This window comes from Ochotona curzoniae, unplaced genomic scaffold (assembly GCF_017591425.1).
Source record: "Ochotona curzoniae isolate NIBS_2020 unplaced genomic scaffold, NIBS_Ocur_1.0 scaffold_4506, whole genome shotgun sequence".
NCBI classification, from domain to species: Eukaryota; Metazoa; Chordata; class Mammalia; order Lagomorpha; family Ochotonidae; genus Ochotona; species Ochotona curzoniae.
In genome coordinates this window covers 72,934,135-72,951,362 of record NW_024467119.1, presented here as the reverse complement: position 1 = coordinate 72,951,362, position 17,228 = coordinate 72,934,135, and positions in this window count along the sequence as shown.

Below are 17,228 nucleotides of genomic sequence, written 5' to 3'. Positions count from 1 at the left end.
AGAACCTTTACTCAGTTCTTTGGAATTCTATAGAATGCAGTCCTTGCCAATAGTGCTTGGAGACATTGACCAAAAAAGAAAGAAGAAAAACCCACAATCATCATAGGGAGTAAACACAAGTCCAAGTGATGTATTGTGAGCTTGGTCTGTAAGTATTTGGGGAAACATACAGTGAAAATCGTGGTTTGGAAGTTTTTGCAGATGAGTGGCACATAAAGCAGCCTTAAGGAAGTAATGGAGTTAGGTCTTGAGAAAAGAGAGAATGTTGCTATCAGAAGAAACGACCTGAACCAAAAGAGATTGAAGTAAACCAGAAGGCCACAGGAGTCACTAAGAGAACCAGTTAGAACATCTTGGTAGTGTAAGGATAAGTAATAGAGAGAAAAATTAGGCAAGAACTAGCCTAGGTGGTAAGAGATTGGTTGCCAAATATAGTGCATGGGATAACAACTCAAAAAAAAAAAATCAACTGTGAAATGTGATAGTTTCTTCCACTATAATAAAAAGGGGAATGGAGGATGATGGCCCAAAGGAAGAAGTGGCCTTTTCAAGTAGAAAGGCCAGTGAAAAGCCAAGCTACGATGGATGGCAGTGGACTGACCTCCAAAGGTGCCCGTAGGATAGAGCTTTCCCCCGTGGTGGGCTTCTTAGGGCCAGGGCTGCAGCCACCCAGCTAGCCCTGCCCTCCTGTCCCTCCTCACTTGTTTGGTTCCTGAATAATTTGCAAGAAGCTCTCATGCAAGGACTCCCTTTGCAGGTCAGAAAATATGTCCTCTTTACAGAAAAAAATGAAGCCCCAGTCTTTGTTTATGGAAAGCAAAGAAATCCCAATTTATGTAACAATTAACATGGTATTAATGTAGTATATATATGATAAGCCACCACCTGATCCAACAAGTTCTAGAACCAATGGCCATGTTTGTGTGCTCTTCTGCTACCCTGTCCCCAACGAGTTCTGTTATCCCAGACTCTAAGGTTTCCTTTGATTTTCTCTGTGGATTCATCAACATAATTTAATTTTGCTTTTCTCTGATATTTATAAATGTGGTAGCATCCATCAAGTATTCGGCACTCCTTTATTCAACTGTTGCTTTTCTGAGATTGTCCCCTTTCATGCATGTTGCTGTGGTGAGTTCATTCTCACTGCTTGCTAGTGTTATCCTGTGGAAACATATCACAATGGATGTTTGCTTTGCTTCCACTTCTTGCTGTTATGAACAGTGCTAACATAAACGTGCATGTTCATTTTGGCCTGAGTGCAAATTTCTCTCATACAATGGTTCTCAAACATTTTGGTCCCAGGACCCCTATGCATTGTTGAAGATCCCAGAGAGCATTTGTGTATTGTCCCATAGGCCTTATGTCTATCTGTAGTATTTTAGAGCTTCAAACTAAGAAATTAGCTATTTTATTATTAAAAAGTGATTTTGATCCATTATGTGTTAACAGAAAATAGTACATTTTTAATAGAAACTATATCCCCCCCCCCAAAAAAAAAAAACCAAAACACTTGATGAAAAGGATGTGATTGTTTTATGCTTTTGCTACTCTAATGCCTGGCTTAGTAGTCATAGACTATATTTTTGCATCTATAGCTATATCCACTCTATTGTCATCTGTTTTGATAGAATATATGCAGATACATTTACAGGCATTTTCAGATAATTGTGGATATTCTTTGATACTTTACCAAGACTCAAAAAAGAAATGATTTCTTAAAGGTTAGTTGTGATGTTCAATCAAAAAATGTCAGTGAACTTTCAGTATTCTGTTACTTACATTAAGATCTATTGGTTTGTCTTGCATCTTGAATGGGTCATCATGCAAGTAACAACAGACATTGAACTTTTGGAAACTGCTGGTTCACTGAAGTATGCAGATCTCCCAAAGACTGACATGTTTCATTAAGCAACATAAGGAATTTTATTAACAACAGCCAGCACTGATCTTACTTGAAAAGCTTTTAAGTAGGTATCGCTGCCATTGTCACAGTGTAGGATGCAAGTTTTCCGGAATGGGAGTTTCTACAAGAAAGCTTGTATTTTATCATTGACTAAAAATACTGGCTTGTTTTATACTTCAAGGATCAATTTTACCTCATTCATTTCCAACAAATTGTCTAGCAAATAATCCCACGTGAATGGTCATAGGTTGTTAGTTACTCTTTCAGTTAGAAAGGATGCTCCACAGACACAGTGGCCAGGTCAGTTCCTAATTCAAACATTCACCACCACCATGCTTCAAGAATGACAGAAGCGTTTTGCTACTCATGTTTCATCATTAAATATAATTTCTTAAAACTTTATTTATTTGAAAATCTCTCACACACATATGGAAAGGGAGAAAGGAGGGAGAGATAGAAAGATCTTGCATTTCTTTTTTTATGCCTCAAATAGCTGAACATCTGGGGTTGGATCAAAGCCAGGAGCCATGAACTCCATCTGGGTCTCCCATGTGGCTGGTGAAGGGACTCAAGTACTCCAAGCATCACCTGCTGCTCCCCAGCTGTAATTGCAGGGAGCTGGGCTGTAAGTGGCATAGCTGAAACTCAAAATGGCATTCTGTTGCGAGATGCGGGTGTCCTAACAAGAGACTACCCTGCTTTGCCAAAATGCTGGTCCCAAAAAGTGTCTATTTAAGGGTCAGCTGTCAGTAAAACTAAGTTTTGATGTTTCATAAAAGAGATTCTTAAGTGAAACTGGCAAGATTTTTGTTTTGTTGCTATGTGTTTGTGTTAGTATTTTTTAAAACTATGTATGGCAGTGAGGAAACCCAGGATTACCAGCAATGATTACTGGTGTGGTTTGGTTGATTGCCTTGCCTTCAGTTAAGGTGCCGGTGGTTTTACCTACCAATGCTTTTATGTCATGAATATAGAAATCATAGAAATGAAAATGGCAAATTATGTTTTGGTAGCATTATAACATCAAGTTGTTTTTGTTTTTTAAGATTTTTATTTTCTTATTTTTTCGTTTGAAAGGCAGGCAGAGATATTTTCCATGTGCTAGTCTAGTTCACAAATGTCCACAGAGGCCTGGGCTAAACAGTCAGGGACTCTCGATGGCATCTCAGTATCCCACCTGGGTGGTTGATACCTGAAAGGTCTTGAGCTGTCAACGGCTGCCTTTGTAGGTCCATTAGCAGGAAGCTGGATCAGAAGCAGGACAGCAAGGATTCAAACCAGCACTTCTGGAAGGGATATGAACACCCAAAGTGGAGCGTTGGTTGGTGTACCAAACACTGGCCCCATGGCCACAGCCTTTATCTTGAGGATTCCTGAAGGGTTTCAGAGAATTGCAGCTGTAAGGTGCCTGCCTAGGGATGGAATGCTGTGTCAGGTGTATGTGCCTCTCCAGTGTAATGCAGCACTTAGCGGACATTTTCACTGAGACAAAAACCCTGAAAACTGAGGCCCCTGCTCTCTCAGGGATTCTGGCCATGTCCTTAGAAGTACCTTTGACTTCTCTTGTTCTGTCTATGAACGGTAATGAACATGAGCAACTGATATGCATGTCAGTTTTTAAAATAAAAGTCGTGTTTTAATTAAAATCATGAGCTAAGGTACCTTTCTTCCCCATCAATATGTATATAATGTTGTTGGTTTGCGAACATGCTCTGTGTTTATCTTATGACTTCCTGATAGCCATGTAGAACTCCAGTGGGGACCATGGGCTGGTGTGATTTATCTTAGAAATTTGCACAGTTGCATACGTGAGATGGCTAAGATTTTCAGTGTGGACTAGGAGTATTTCTTGGTTTCTTGTGTTCTCTTTCCGGTTGCTGTTCTCACCATCCATTAACCCACTCACCCAAGACAGGAACCTGGCTGTAATCCAAATGCCACCCTCTCCCTTTCCTCCCCCATCACATTGATCATGAAGTCTTGTTGACTCCATTCCAAAATATCTCCAGAATTCATCCTGCCCACTTCCTGCCACTTCTTCCATTTATGCTCTTATTTTCTCCCATGCAGAACTGAAGTGGTTGCCAACCTCCATCTTCTGCGGCCTTTGTCTCACCTGTCCCATTCCTCACCTCAGTCTATAATTCAGTCTTCCACTTGGCTACCATGAGAGATTCCCTGAAACACCCATCTAATCCAGATAATCCTTAGTTAAGACCTTCCAGGCATTCCCTGAAAGGATCAAGTTTGAATCTCTAGACTCTGCTTCTTTACCACGTTTGGAATATGCTTCATTTGAATCCCCATTCCTTTGTGCTCCCATGTATCCCTTACCTCACTTGCTTATCTGTTTATCTTCATTCAGTTACCTGGTGTGCAAACTGTGCTTACACCTCCTTAGTGTGGTGTGTTCTTTTCTCAATTTCTGGGATATTTGTGACCTGTTTGATTTACCTGGCAGCCTTCTACTTGACCTTCAAATCTCTGTTCCCTGAGAAGCTTTTCTTGCTCTCCCTGTTCCTCTAGCATTGTTCCAGCTGCTATTAATGTTGGTCATTCCCTCCCCAAATTTCCAAAGCTCTATTATAATCACTTCTTATACCCATAATTGAATATTTGCTGGCATCCTAGTTGACTATGAACTTTTGAAGGGTATGGGCTATTTCTTGATCACTTTTATTCATTCTTGCAGATAATACTATCTGGGATTATAGCATGTGATCCACAAATTTTGTTGAGTGAGTGAATAAAGGGAAGTTTAAGAACAAGTCACAGGATCCAAGAGATGGGAGATGTTCAGCGAATATGGCTAAATGACCGAATGAGTGAAGTGAAAAATGGGTAAAAAAATCAGAGACCTAGGAGCGTTCTGTAAACATTGAGAGGATAACAGTAGAGGGAATCACAGCATCCAAATGTTTCAGGTGTGGAAAGGATTTTAGAGGTCATCTCCTGCTGCCTGTCTCTCTGACAACAGATCAGGTTGGCTCAACTTGCACATCTGGACTGACTAGAAGGTGGTGACCTTCACGTGGACATGGCCGAGGGCTGACTGGATAAAGTCCTGTGCTCTTGGAGGAGACTTGTGCAGAAGAGTGCAGGCACAGTGTAGGAGGGAACTTTTGTGGTTGGAAGTCTGGCACATTCCAGACTGTAGTGTCTCCGCTCAGCCGTTGGCTGTTGTTTTCATTCTGTTCTCAAGCTGCCCAGACTGTAAGATTTTCCTGATGACTGGGCACATTCTGCATCTGGATTTCATGGTCACTACAACCAGCAGTTTCCTGTTCTCTTTGGTTGAGGTGATGGTGACACAGAGCTGGGGAGAAATATCTGTATTTCCAAAGTGAGCTACATTCTTTGGAATAATGATCCTTCTACTGGGATTTCTAGGTGCCTGCAGGACAGGAAAAGGGAAGGGGATGACACACCAAGGGCCAGCCCTATACCTGGTGCTTTCCTTTCACCGTCTGATTTACTTTCACATCGCCCTTGTGAAATTGCAGCTGTTGATGTATAAGTGAGAGGAGGGGTTGGAAGATTTCTCAGTTCAGAGGACTTAAGGCAGCAGGATGGGATTTGAATGGGAATGTCCCATCATCCCAAAGCTGTCTTCTCTGTTCTACCAGGATGCCACATGCTCTGTAAATGATTCTACTTCGTAAATGGATCAACTTAGAAAATTCTTAAAGTTGTATCTATTTGATTTACCTGGAAGAAGGAGAAAGTCCATGCTGGGCAGCTAACAAACACTTGGCCAACTCTGTACAACCATAGCAGATCTTACCAGAGCAGGTATTACCACTCTAGTTGAGGGTGGGAGTTCTAAGTAACGAGGTTCAGGAAGTGTCACATTTGAATTCCTAACATGTTGTCTATGGGTTAATGTAGGGTAGAATGTCCAGTATTTGCTGAATAGATATCAGGTTTATGACTGGTAAGTTCCAAAGTGGGAGTGGAACCGGGTCTCGGAGTTGCAACACAGTGCCCTTCACAGCGGCTGCACCGCCTGCCATCCCTAGAGCCTTAAGCAGTGAGGCGCAGGCAAGAGCTCTCCCCTTGCATGTGGAGGGCTGAGCTGCTTCCGAGGCTTCTCATCCTGCTGTCCGGTGCACTTCCACAAATCCAAACAGCTGCATGGGCTCCTCGGACAAGACCGGCTGGTCCTTGATTTTGTTTCTCTTCCTTTAAATACTCAAATTGGATTTTCTAATCATTTTCTGTCTGGTACTCCCTGATAACATGATAACTCCCTGATAACAGTTCATGGAGGATTAGCACCAGGAAGAACCTGAGACCACCAAATACATTGTTTTTCAAAACTTTGTCAAACATTGTGGCATCTTTGTCGCCATGGAGAGCTGCACTGTGTTGAAAGGATCAGGCTGGACCCTGTGGTGGGTTGTACGTTTGGTCAGGGGGTTGCTGTTCAGCCCTCTACCCTAGGGTTCCTTGAGGTATGGTGTATAATCCATTGACCCAATCTAATCACTCACTTTATTGATACAGAAAGGGGCTTCATGACTCACAAGTGATTGGATTAAAAAGATGATGAAATGTACTGCCATAATTTGAACTTTCAATACCATTTCAGAGCACCATTCTGCTTTCATTATAAAGAAAAGCCTCATGTTCTTTGGAGCAAGCATCAGCACATTATAACCTTGAATGAAGAATGGTTTAAAATTTGTAAAGGGTTGCTTTAAAAAGAACTATCAATGACTATCACCACCACCATGGCAAAAGAAACTACGTGCGGCCCATGGAGCCTGAATCAGGATCCGCTACTGCAGCTAGCAATGTGGAAACACCAAAACATGCATGGCTTTCTTTAACTAACTTTAAAACAATGTGGATTTAACTCAGCATGAGGATGGACGTTTATCAAGGGATTAAAATGCCTCTTGGCATGCCCAAAGCCATATCCAATAGCTTGGGGTCTGAGTCTGCTCCACTTCCGCTCTAGGTTTTCTGTGAGTAATGTCTCTGAAAGGCATCAGCTGATGGCTCAAGGAACTGAATCCCTGTTGCTCACATAGGAGACGCAGACTGGGCTCCCAACTGCTCCTGGCTTTATCTGCTCCAGGCCTGGCTGCTGTGGGTATTAGGGAGTGAACTAACAGGTGGGTGTCTTATCACTGTTTCTTTGCTTTTCAGATAAAAAAATGATAACTTTTGAAAGTAAAACAAAATCTGATTAGTGTAACATATAGGGGTACTTCCCAAAGTTCATGGAAAATGGAATTGAAAGGCAAGTATACTTTAGAGCAACAATTTTTGAATTCCATGTATAGCTTTTTTACTTTTAGTATTAATATAAAGAGAACATATTTCATACCTCAATACCACCTCCTTCCTTTCTTTTATTTTTTCTTAAAGTTTTTGCAATAATTAATACTTTCAATTTACTTTATAATCACAGGCTTTGCGTACCACTAACCATCAAGTTCAACAAGTAGAGAGCAGAACAACCACTGTTTCACAGGAATATAGACAAGGGCTGTAAACAATAATCAAATCATAAAGATGTCAGTTTCATTCAGATGTGTTTTTATAGTTTACATTAACCACCACATGTCAGAGATAATATTTGTCTTTTGGTGACTGACTGACTTTACTAAGCATAATGGTCCTCAGCTACAAATATTTGTTTTGAAGATTTATTTATTTTACTTGGAAAGTCAGAGTTGCAAAGAGAGGGATCTTTCATCTACTGGTTCACTCCCCAAATGGCTGCATTGGCCAAAGCTGGCCTGATCCAAAACGAGGATCCGTGTGCCTCCTCTGCATCTCCCACAGCGTACAGGGCACTAAGGACCTAAGCCAAACTTCACTGCTTTTCGCAGGCCATTAGTAGGGGGCTGGATTGGGAAATAGAGCAGCTGGGCTACAAACCAGCACCCATATGGGATGTTAGTGCTTGTAAGGCAGAGGATTACTTTGTTAGACCACTATGCTGTCACCTGCAATTTTTTTTTTGTAATATACTTTTGCCATGAATTTTTTGGAAACTCTTTGAATACATGGATTTCAAAAATTTATTCACCAAGATATTTTTTTCTCATTCCATTTTCCTGGGATTTTTTTTTTAAAGTAACCTTGTATTTACATGGAAAGTATTTTCAAATTGGAATGTCTCAAATAAATGTGTTTAAATTGCCCCATACATTTTCTGTCTCCTTTTTTGAAAGACCTGATTTTGGTGGTAACTAAACTCAGTAAGAGGAAGATAGAGAATTGCAGCAGTTCTAATCTGTCAAATGAAAAAGGGTTGGTGTGAGGCAGGCCATTTCAGTGGCTCCCACAAGGTTAGTGACTGGTGGGGGAACAGAATGAGTAGTCTTTCTAAGGAATAACATACATGTCAAGCTCTCCTAGCTGCTGGTTTACTCCTTCGGTGGCCACAACAGCCAGGTGTGGACCAGCTAAAGCCAGGAACCAGGAATTCCACTCAGGTCTGTCACCCACAAGGATGGCAGGAGCCCAGGAACTTGGACTGTCCTTGGCTGCTTTCCTAGGCGCATTAGCAGGGAGCTGGATTGGGAGCAGAGCAGCTGGCACTGGAATCATTGCTACAGTGTGGGATGTCAGCATTTCGGGCAGTGGTTTAATTAGGTATAGCACAACCCTCGGCCCACATTTCTGAACCTAAAACACTTCAGGAGTTTCCAGAAGCATCTGAGTTTTGTTGGGCAATGGGATGAATGTCTCCTCTGCAGATTGGCTGATGGGAACAGAGAACTGGAGAACATGTCCAGTTTTTAGGTAAAAGATCAACACAGCTCTGTCAGTGAGAAACCTCCAGTGGTTTGCTCAAGACAGCTGGTCACCCCCAGGACTCATCAGGAAGAATCAGAAAAAGCTCTAGGGCTCCAAGATATTAAGGGAACATTAGCTACAAGGTACCTGATCCTTGGAATTACCTTAATGTTTTAGTTGATTGTATGAATACAGTTTCTGTTCATTTTCATTTGACCTTCCGTTGTTGACTTCTTACGTGTGTACTATAAGGTGGGCAGGGAAAAATAGAAGGAGATAGTGAATAAAAATACATTTGACCAGTGCATAGCAGCCCTGGCATGAAGCCTGGCAGGAGTAAAGGTTAAAATTGTTGGCCTACATCAGTGTTTGAAGTTTACTTTGAGCTAGGTTGTCCTTGTCATTGGCTGTCCTTAGGTGTCACGGATTCTTGTGTACAACTGGCAAAAATATTCTCTCACAATCAATAGCCCCAGTGTCGTGTGGTGAATATGTCTCATGGGGCTGGGGTGGGAGAATTGTTTCTTCCTCTGCAGTTTATTATTATTATTTTTTAAATCCATGTTTTAAGTAGTAAATGAGAAGCAATTTCATTTCATACCTTCTCCTTTGCTAAATCTCTGCTTTTATATTATAGTCCTTTTTTTTTTTTTTTTGGATGCACACCTACTTTTTTTTTAAGTACACGAAGGGCTTACAGTGTGATGTTTTCCTTTGGCGGACAGGCTAATTAGGGTTGTATGTTTCGTCGAGAGGTGCAGGATGCCTCTGCTCTCAGTCTATGTGTCTACAAAGAAATGTATCATGTTGCGTGTAAGCCAAGCTGTTGATAAGCTATCTATGGAGTGCTGTTCTTAGACTGTGGAAGGTATTATGATGTTATTAGGGTTTTGTTTGGGTTAAGTTCTTTTCTGATCTATTTGGGATTTCTTGATGATCTCAGTAGTTTGACAATTTATCGCTCATCTTATAACAGGTATTGGTAATGTTACGATGAAAACATTTATATAAGAAGAAGTAAAAGTCAAGGAAGCAGATAATCGACCGATTTATCAGCCTTAGCAGACAATTTTTCTGATAACGATGTGGTAGCCATGGTAAATTTACTTTTGATTGCTTGAGGGGACAGATTCTATATGCCTCTTGTAACACAGAGGTGCGTGGAGGGGTGAAGGAGCAGGTCATCAATCCGTGGACTAAGCAGTGCTGCTCTGGTCGCGAGATTGGCCTTTTGGCAAATAGATTCAAGCTATACTTTGAACTAACTATCCCTTTCTTATTAATTTGCTGCAACAAATGTGGGAATGAGTGGCTTCCCCTCCCCTTGGGGATTCCTAAGTAGCTTAAGTAGTAGAAGGCTTCTCTTGCTAATGTCTTTAAAAAGACAAAAAAAAAAAAGTTCATTTGAAAAACATTTGGCTAAGCTCTAGAGATGGGCAGACAGAATCTGAGAGTCCGCTTGCAGGCTTATGAGCATCAGAGGACTTAACACTGACTGGTAGTGACTCAGTGTTGAGCAGTTTTACTCAGTGCTTGGAAAAACCATGTTCCTAATGGAAGCACTTGAGACTCCAGAGGTGACAGAATCCAGAGAATGGCTCGGGCCTGCCTCCAAAGCTAAGCATGTTAGTTTTCTGGGGTTTTAGAGGCTAGAAGCTTGCTATGGTTTGAAAGTGTCCTCTAAACCCCGTGTTGGAATGTCATTGCCACTGGAATAATGCTGAAGAGGTGGCGATGGGGTCAGGAAGGTACTGTCCATGAATGGACACTATCAGTAAGGCTGACACTGAGAAGGGAGTTCATTACGCAGGCGTGGGCTCCTGAGGACAGGATAAGTTTGCTTGATATGCATCTCTCTATTGCTTCAGCTCAATGACTCTTCCACCTTGTGAAGGACACAGCAGGCAGCGCTCACACAAGGCAGCCCCTTGACCCTGGGCTACCCAGCCTCCAGCACCAGGAACCAGATAAACTTCTATTGTTTATAATTCACCTGCTCTATGATATTGGGGCATAGCATCAGGAAACAGGCCAAGTTAGAAAGCTGGTCCTGTTGTCATAACAAATACCTAAAAAGGCAGAAGCAACTTTGGAAGCAGTTAATGGGTGGAGGTAGTTGGGAACAATGAATTACTGTTCTCTCCCTTGTGGAGGCTACAAGTCTGAGGTCAAGGTGTCACAGGACCACACTCCTGAAGGAGATTGGGAATGGTCCATTTCAGGTCTGGTAGTTCCCAACTTGTGGGAACGCCTTGATAGTGGCTGTGCAACTTTAACCTTCACACCAGGCTCTCCTTATTTGTGTGCCAGTGTCCGTGTCTGACTTTCCCTTCTTGATAAGGACACCCTCAGACTGAATTCCAGTCCACCCTAATGACCTCATCTGAACTTGGTCACTCCCAAGGCCTCACTTCCTAATAAGGTCACCTTCACATATACTGAGGTTGGGGGAGGGGAATTGGAACTTCAACATGCGTGGGGGAAGTGGGGCACAATTCAACCCATGACACTAGCTATCATCTCTGGTTTGCACACAGTTGTAATAAGTCTTTTGATAACTAGCTTAGCTCATGGCAGACACAGAAATGCATATTTAGAAGCAAAGGTCTGTGTGTAGGGCATAATAAAGGATAAAGTCAAAAGGACTACTAATGTAGGAGTAGTAACTTAAAATACACAGTTGCTTGGCATCGTTGAATGTTGGGATAAACTGCTGAAAATATCTTATCACTTCTAGGAGTGAAAATTTACACATTGGGAGTACTTGATGCTACTTTGGTAATTTTTATTTACCTGAAAATGTGTTATGATTCTTATTCTGTAAGATGTGCTGAAGATTTGGAATTTTACTTGGCTTTGTCATCCAAGAAGTGTGCATATTGTGCTAGCTGTTAGCTGGAACCTTGGTTTCCTATGAAGTTGGCTGACACATAATGAAACAATTAACATAGTACCAGGTAGTTTTTCAATGCCCTGTGATGATTGCTTTCACTTCCTGAAAGCTTGTTGGGAGCCTAATCCATTTTAGGGCTTATTCTAGGATTCATTCAGTTGCTTAATAAAGCCTAAAAAGCAATGTGCTTTAGTGGTCCAAGCACAGAGCTTCATATTGGGACATCTGAACTCAAGTCCCGCTGATGCCCGGACATCAACTATTGGATCGAGGGCAAATAGCTGACCTTCTTTAGACCTTTCCCTGGAAGGCAAGCCAACTCGACCAGATCTCCATGGTTCTACCTGTAAACCTTTCATGAGATAGGCTTTTGGCAGGTAGGAGAGCACTTGGGTTATCTCATATCAGTGGGCCTGATTTTATGTCCCAGCTCTGCTACCAATTCTAGTTTCCTGCTAATGTGCACCCTGGGATGCTGCGCGTAACCACTATTGTACTTGGTTCCCTACCACTCACATGGGAAAATCATATTAAAGTCTAGATTCCTTGACTTAGACCTGGCTCAGCTCCAACTATTGCCAGCATTTGGGGAACAAACCCAAGATAGAAGATCATACTGTCTAACTGTAGCTTTTTCTCTGTCTATCAAAAAAATAAAAATGAGATATTTAAAGGGATATTTGTATTCATAGTACAAAATAAAAATTCAACAAATAGCTTGTGGTATCCTACAAATCTGTTGTATGAGCCAGCCACTTACTTTATCCTCTGGGCTATTAGTATTAATCTCTGAAATTGGGGGTAGGAAGACTGGTATTGTTTTCTCATGAAGAGTAACAGGAACAATGTGAGCCACCCTTATTGAGCCCGTGGCATTGTTCTTCCCTGAATAGGGTACCTGCTCTTCCAGTGCAGGTGGGTGTTTACAGAAACATGTTACATCCTTTCCTTGTTTGGTTGTGGGAAGCATCAGTATGAAGCAGGAAACAGGCACAGCTCTGTATGGGGTACAGTACAGAACCCACTGGAAATGAAGCTGAAGGTCAAAGGTCTCCGGGCCTTCTAGAGAGGCTTCGGCTTTGGTCTCAGTTTCTCCCAGGATACTATGCTTTCTCTAGGCCATGAGGGAAGCAGGTGGGAAAATTTGTAAAGCAGACTTGTGTCCCTGTACCATTGTTGACTCACAAATGCAAAAATACGTAATTTGTAATTTTGACAATAGTTCTCATTTCCATTGCTGATAACTTCTGCCTGTCTGATTAAGTGCATTCCTCCTTCCCATTCATGCGGTTGACAGTAATCGAGTGCCTACTCTGTGCTCAGGAGCAAAGACAAAGTCCTCTCTCTGTCGCAGGGACCTTTTCCCTAAGAAGCGGGATGCTTGAAGATACAATTGAGGAGATAAGAGCATCAGTTATGTAATTGTTTTTAGGGGAAAAGATTGTGGGAGAAGGAAGAGCAACTGTGAAGGCCATGAGACAGCAGTATCTTTACCACCCAGGGGAAATTGTAGGAGATGAGGTTATAGGGATACAGATTATGTTGGGCCTTGTGATCTCTTAAGGGTTTTGGATTTTATTACGCAAAACATGAAAAGCCATTCTGAAGGCTTGGGGATGGAAGGGGATGAAATATTTTTGAAAGCTTAACTCTGGCTGCTGGTAGGGAATAGTGGGACATGGCTCCTGTCCTAGTCCAGCTAGGTGAGGTTGTGGGCTATGGTGGTAGTAGTTGACATGATAAAATGTGACAACATTTGGGATGCATGTGTTTAAGATTTATTTTATTTATTTTGAGAGACAGAGAGATTTTCCATCCACTGGCTTACTCCCTAGATGGTCTCAATGCTAGACCAAACCAAAGCCAGGACCCAGGAGCTTCTTCCAGGTGTACCATGTAGGTGCAGGGGTTCAAGCACCCTGGCCGTCTTGTATTACTTTCCAGGCCATTAGCAGCGAGCTGGGTTGGAAGAGGTGCAGTAGGAACTGGAACTAGAACCAGGTGGGATGCTGGTGGTTGCAGGAGCTGGCTTTACCGGCTGTTCCACATGCTACCCTGGGCTATGCTTTGCAGGCAGAATTTGTAGAATCTATAAATATGAGATGTGGGAGAAGGAGAGCTGGCATGGTCATTTAGGTTAGGATGAACAGCCAGATGGAGGGCATCAGGTTTTTTGTCGGCCAATGGGAAATCTGGCCAGGTACTTTATGAGACTATGGAAGCTGGCCTGGACACTTTGCAAATTGCTCTGACGGGTGCTGTGTTCATTTTTGTTCTCTTAGTTTGACTCATAGGATGCCGTGACAGTATTGTTCCTCTTGACCTAGGAGCTTGTCTGGTGGTCTCAGGCAACTCTTAATCCTTCCTTGCTTCCTCATGTCCCTGGGCACCTTTTCCCCAGCTGGCCTGGTGACAGGAAGCTGGTCATCGTCTTCACTGTGGCAGTTGTAAATAACTAGCAGCTCTTATTTTCCACCTGGCGTAAGTGCCTCAGGCGTTACTGGCAGAGTAACTGTAGGTCTCCCAGTTGCTGATTGCCAGCATGCAGGTGCTCCCAGGACAGCCCAGTCTGGGTTCCCAGGACCAAGTGCAAGGCAGACCTAGTCGGGGAGGACTTCCGGGAGACAAAGCGACTATTTAAACATTGGCAGGTAAACCTGGCTGAGGCCTTGGAGTATTTTGTGCTGCACAGCGTAAACTGGGTTCAGAACAGTGTGATATGCAAAGGCCACGGCTTTTGTTTTCCTGACATCCCTTCCCTTGCTTTCTTCCGTGACCCACATCTAGCCAATTGTAGAGCCTGCCCTCTGGCTTCTGGGATAGGTCCAGGGAGGAGTACATGACCTCCCACCGGCCAATGGGGGAAGTCGTTGAGAGTGAAAACCCAGAACCGGTTGCAGCCAGGTTTAGCCTCCTGGGAAATATAGCTCAGAGAAAAAACTAAAAGCAAATGGGAGAGTGCCCTGGGCATCGTATCTGATGCAAGCTGCATTGTGTCCCTGGTTTTGCGTGGTAAAGGAATTGAGAAAGTATGGCCTGGTTCAGTCCAACTGCCCATCGCAGAAACTGACTCTTCGAAAGAGCAGGGCCATGGGCCAGAGCGGGACAATAGCTAGCTCAGGGTTGGGCCACAAGGGATTCATTAGCTAACACTTTGGTTTCCAAACCAGTGAGAGAATTGGAAAACTCCACCTCTAACAAATCATTAGATAGCTGGTGCACTTTTCAAAATGTGAATTAGGATTTAAATAATCTTCCCCTCCCTCCCAATTGGGTTAATGTAGTCATCCACTGAATATTGGCTTTCTTCATGATTGCAGTAGTTCTCTTTTGATGCTTTGCAGAGGAACCGGGCTGTTTATCAATGAATTGTCCATGTCTTTTGGTGACATCTTCATCCTTCCAAGTCTGTTTCCAAAGCCATCGGCACCTTTGGGATTCATCCTTCCTCCTTTGTGCTGTGCTGTGTCTCTCTGTGGGGGCACCAGTCCCATGCTTTGAACACTTGTGCAACCCTCCCCTCCTCTCCTGTGGACTGTTCATTGTCGAGCTGCCTGTACCAGAGACTATTTCCTTGCACAGTAAGTGTTGGATTCAGTCAATCAGCATAACTTTTCTATACAGTAAACTTTACCAACCACCTTTCTGTAATATTGGATATAAAGTTAGTTGTCTGCCTTAGAGCAGGTCTGATGGTACAGTTGATGATACTGACAGATGGGTGGCCTTTTTCAACAACAGGCATGGATATTTAGCTGTAGACATGTAGTACATTAAAATGGGAAAGCTTGGGAGCATTTTAAGTGTAGTTGGTGTAACATGTGGGCACAGCTGTCGGTGAAATCATTGACTTTTGTTAGAGGGTTGACAATGAGTTAACTCCATGCAAACTGCAAGTCCTAAGAGATGTTTGATGCGTGCTGGCTGGATTCATATTGGCCACTTTGGGAAGACTTCAAGGGTAGGTGTATAAATGAGACACTTGCTTCAAACTCAGCACAATTGATAGGTGTTTCTTTCTTACATCTTCTTTCTCTGTTCCTGATATTTCTGAACAAGGATGTTTCGAGTTGAATATTGGTCCAATGAAGTGCCTCTGATTCAAACTGTCAAACTGTAAAGGAAACGACTTAAAAACGTGTTTTTTTCTGAGGATGCACTGAGTTGTTGCTATTGAATTACAGAGTGGTTGCTTGAGAACTGAATTATAAATAAATGTGTTAGGTGGTGGAATTTTGTTTTCCCCCTTGGAAAAATGTTTTTTTGCCACATGGCAACAAAAAATTATTCAGCATGCTTTCGTCTGGTAATTGTAACCATTTTTATTCTTAATTCTGTGAGTTTGCAATTTAAAGGGAACACACACACACGTTGTTGGGTAAAATAGGCAAGAATGAGCATGAATCAGGCAGGGGTGCTTGTGGTAAAATTAATGCTGGAAATAGCCTCTCTTTCTAGAGGTTAAAAATGATATATTTACAAGACATTATTTACATTGGCCATTTTAAGGCTTCCCTGGGATGTCTTAGTTAAGCTGTGAAATCGGCAGGAAGCGCTTCCAATTTGCATTCATGCTCTGCGGTGCGGGGCCATGATTCTGAACTGTTGACTGACAAGAAAATGGAAGGATCTTTCTGCTGGGGACTTCTGATAGAGTGAGACAGTAGTCAAGGCTTACCTGTCCTGAAGTTGGTGGCGGCAGCAAAGTCACCCAGTAGATTGCAGTGGCGCTTTCCTTTGAGCTGCATTGCCTGAGTGCTTTTTCCAGCCAACGGAAATCCCAGGCTGAGAAAGGTACTGTTGGAGGGGACCTCATCCCAAGTAGACCTAAGCAGCCTTCAAGGTCACCTCCTAGATGACACTGCAAGTGAAAACAGACACACTGCAGGCAAATAATAGTTAATAATAAAATAACATCTGTGAGAGAAAATCCTTGCTGTCTGTGAACTCAAACGAATTTGTGTGAGCCTGTTATTCTTACCTAACCTCTACACAGCCTCACTTAACTGGCATTCATTCTTCTGAAAGCTTCTTCTACTTTTCAATTGACCTCAAGTGATGCCAGAATAATTTCAGATATGTTTCTCCCCAACTTTCTGCTCTTGCTTTTTCAATGACATGCATTAAAATTATTTGATTTGTTATTTGAATAGCCTCAATTTCAGTAGCAGCATTTCTGGAGGAGTGATTAATAGAGCATTAGGAGCTGAAAAAAAACTATTCCTAATGTTTCTAAATTTTTGTAAGATCCACAGGATTGTGTGTCTAAGTGATCATGTTTGCAGGGAATGGAGGATTGAAAAATATCTAAGTGCTTTTGAACACAAATAATTCTGATTAAGAAATGATTTTTCCTTGTTTGGATCTTAAAAGGTTGCTTTTAAAATGTGGATATTATCCTTTCCTGTCATTCAAGAAGGTGTGATGCTGTCACTGCTGGATAGGACTGGAACCCAGATGGATAACTGTTGTAGTTTTGCACACAGCCACCTGCTTCAGCACATTTGCAGGGGGATTTTCTTGCTCTCTAGAAGTGTGGAGGAGTTAAGAAGTTAAGCTTCACCTTTGGAGCTGTGCTAGTAGATGTGCTCAAACTCACTGAAACAAAGAGATGGCAGGATATGGAGAGGACAGGACATAAGATGGGCACTTTCACACTGACTTAGCTCCACGTGA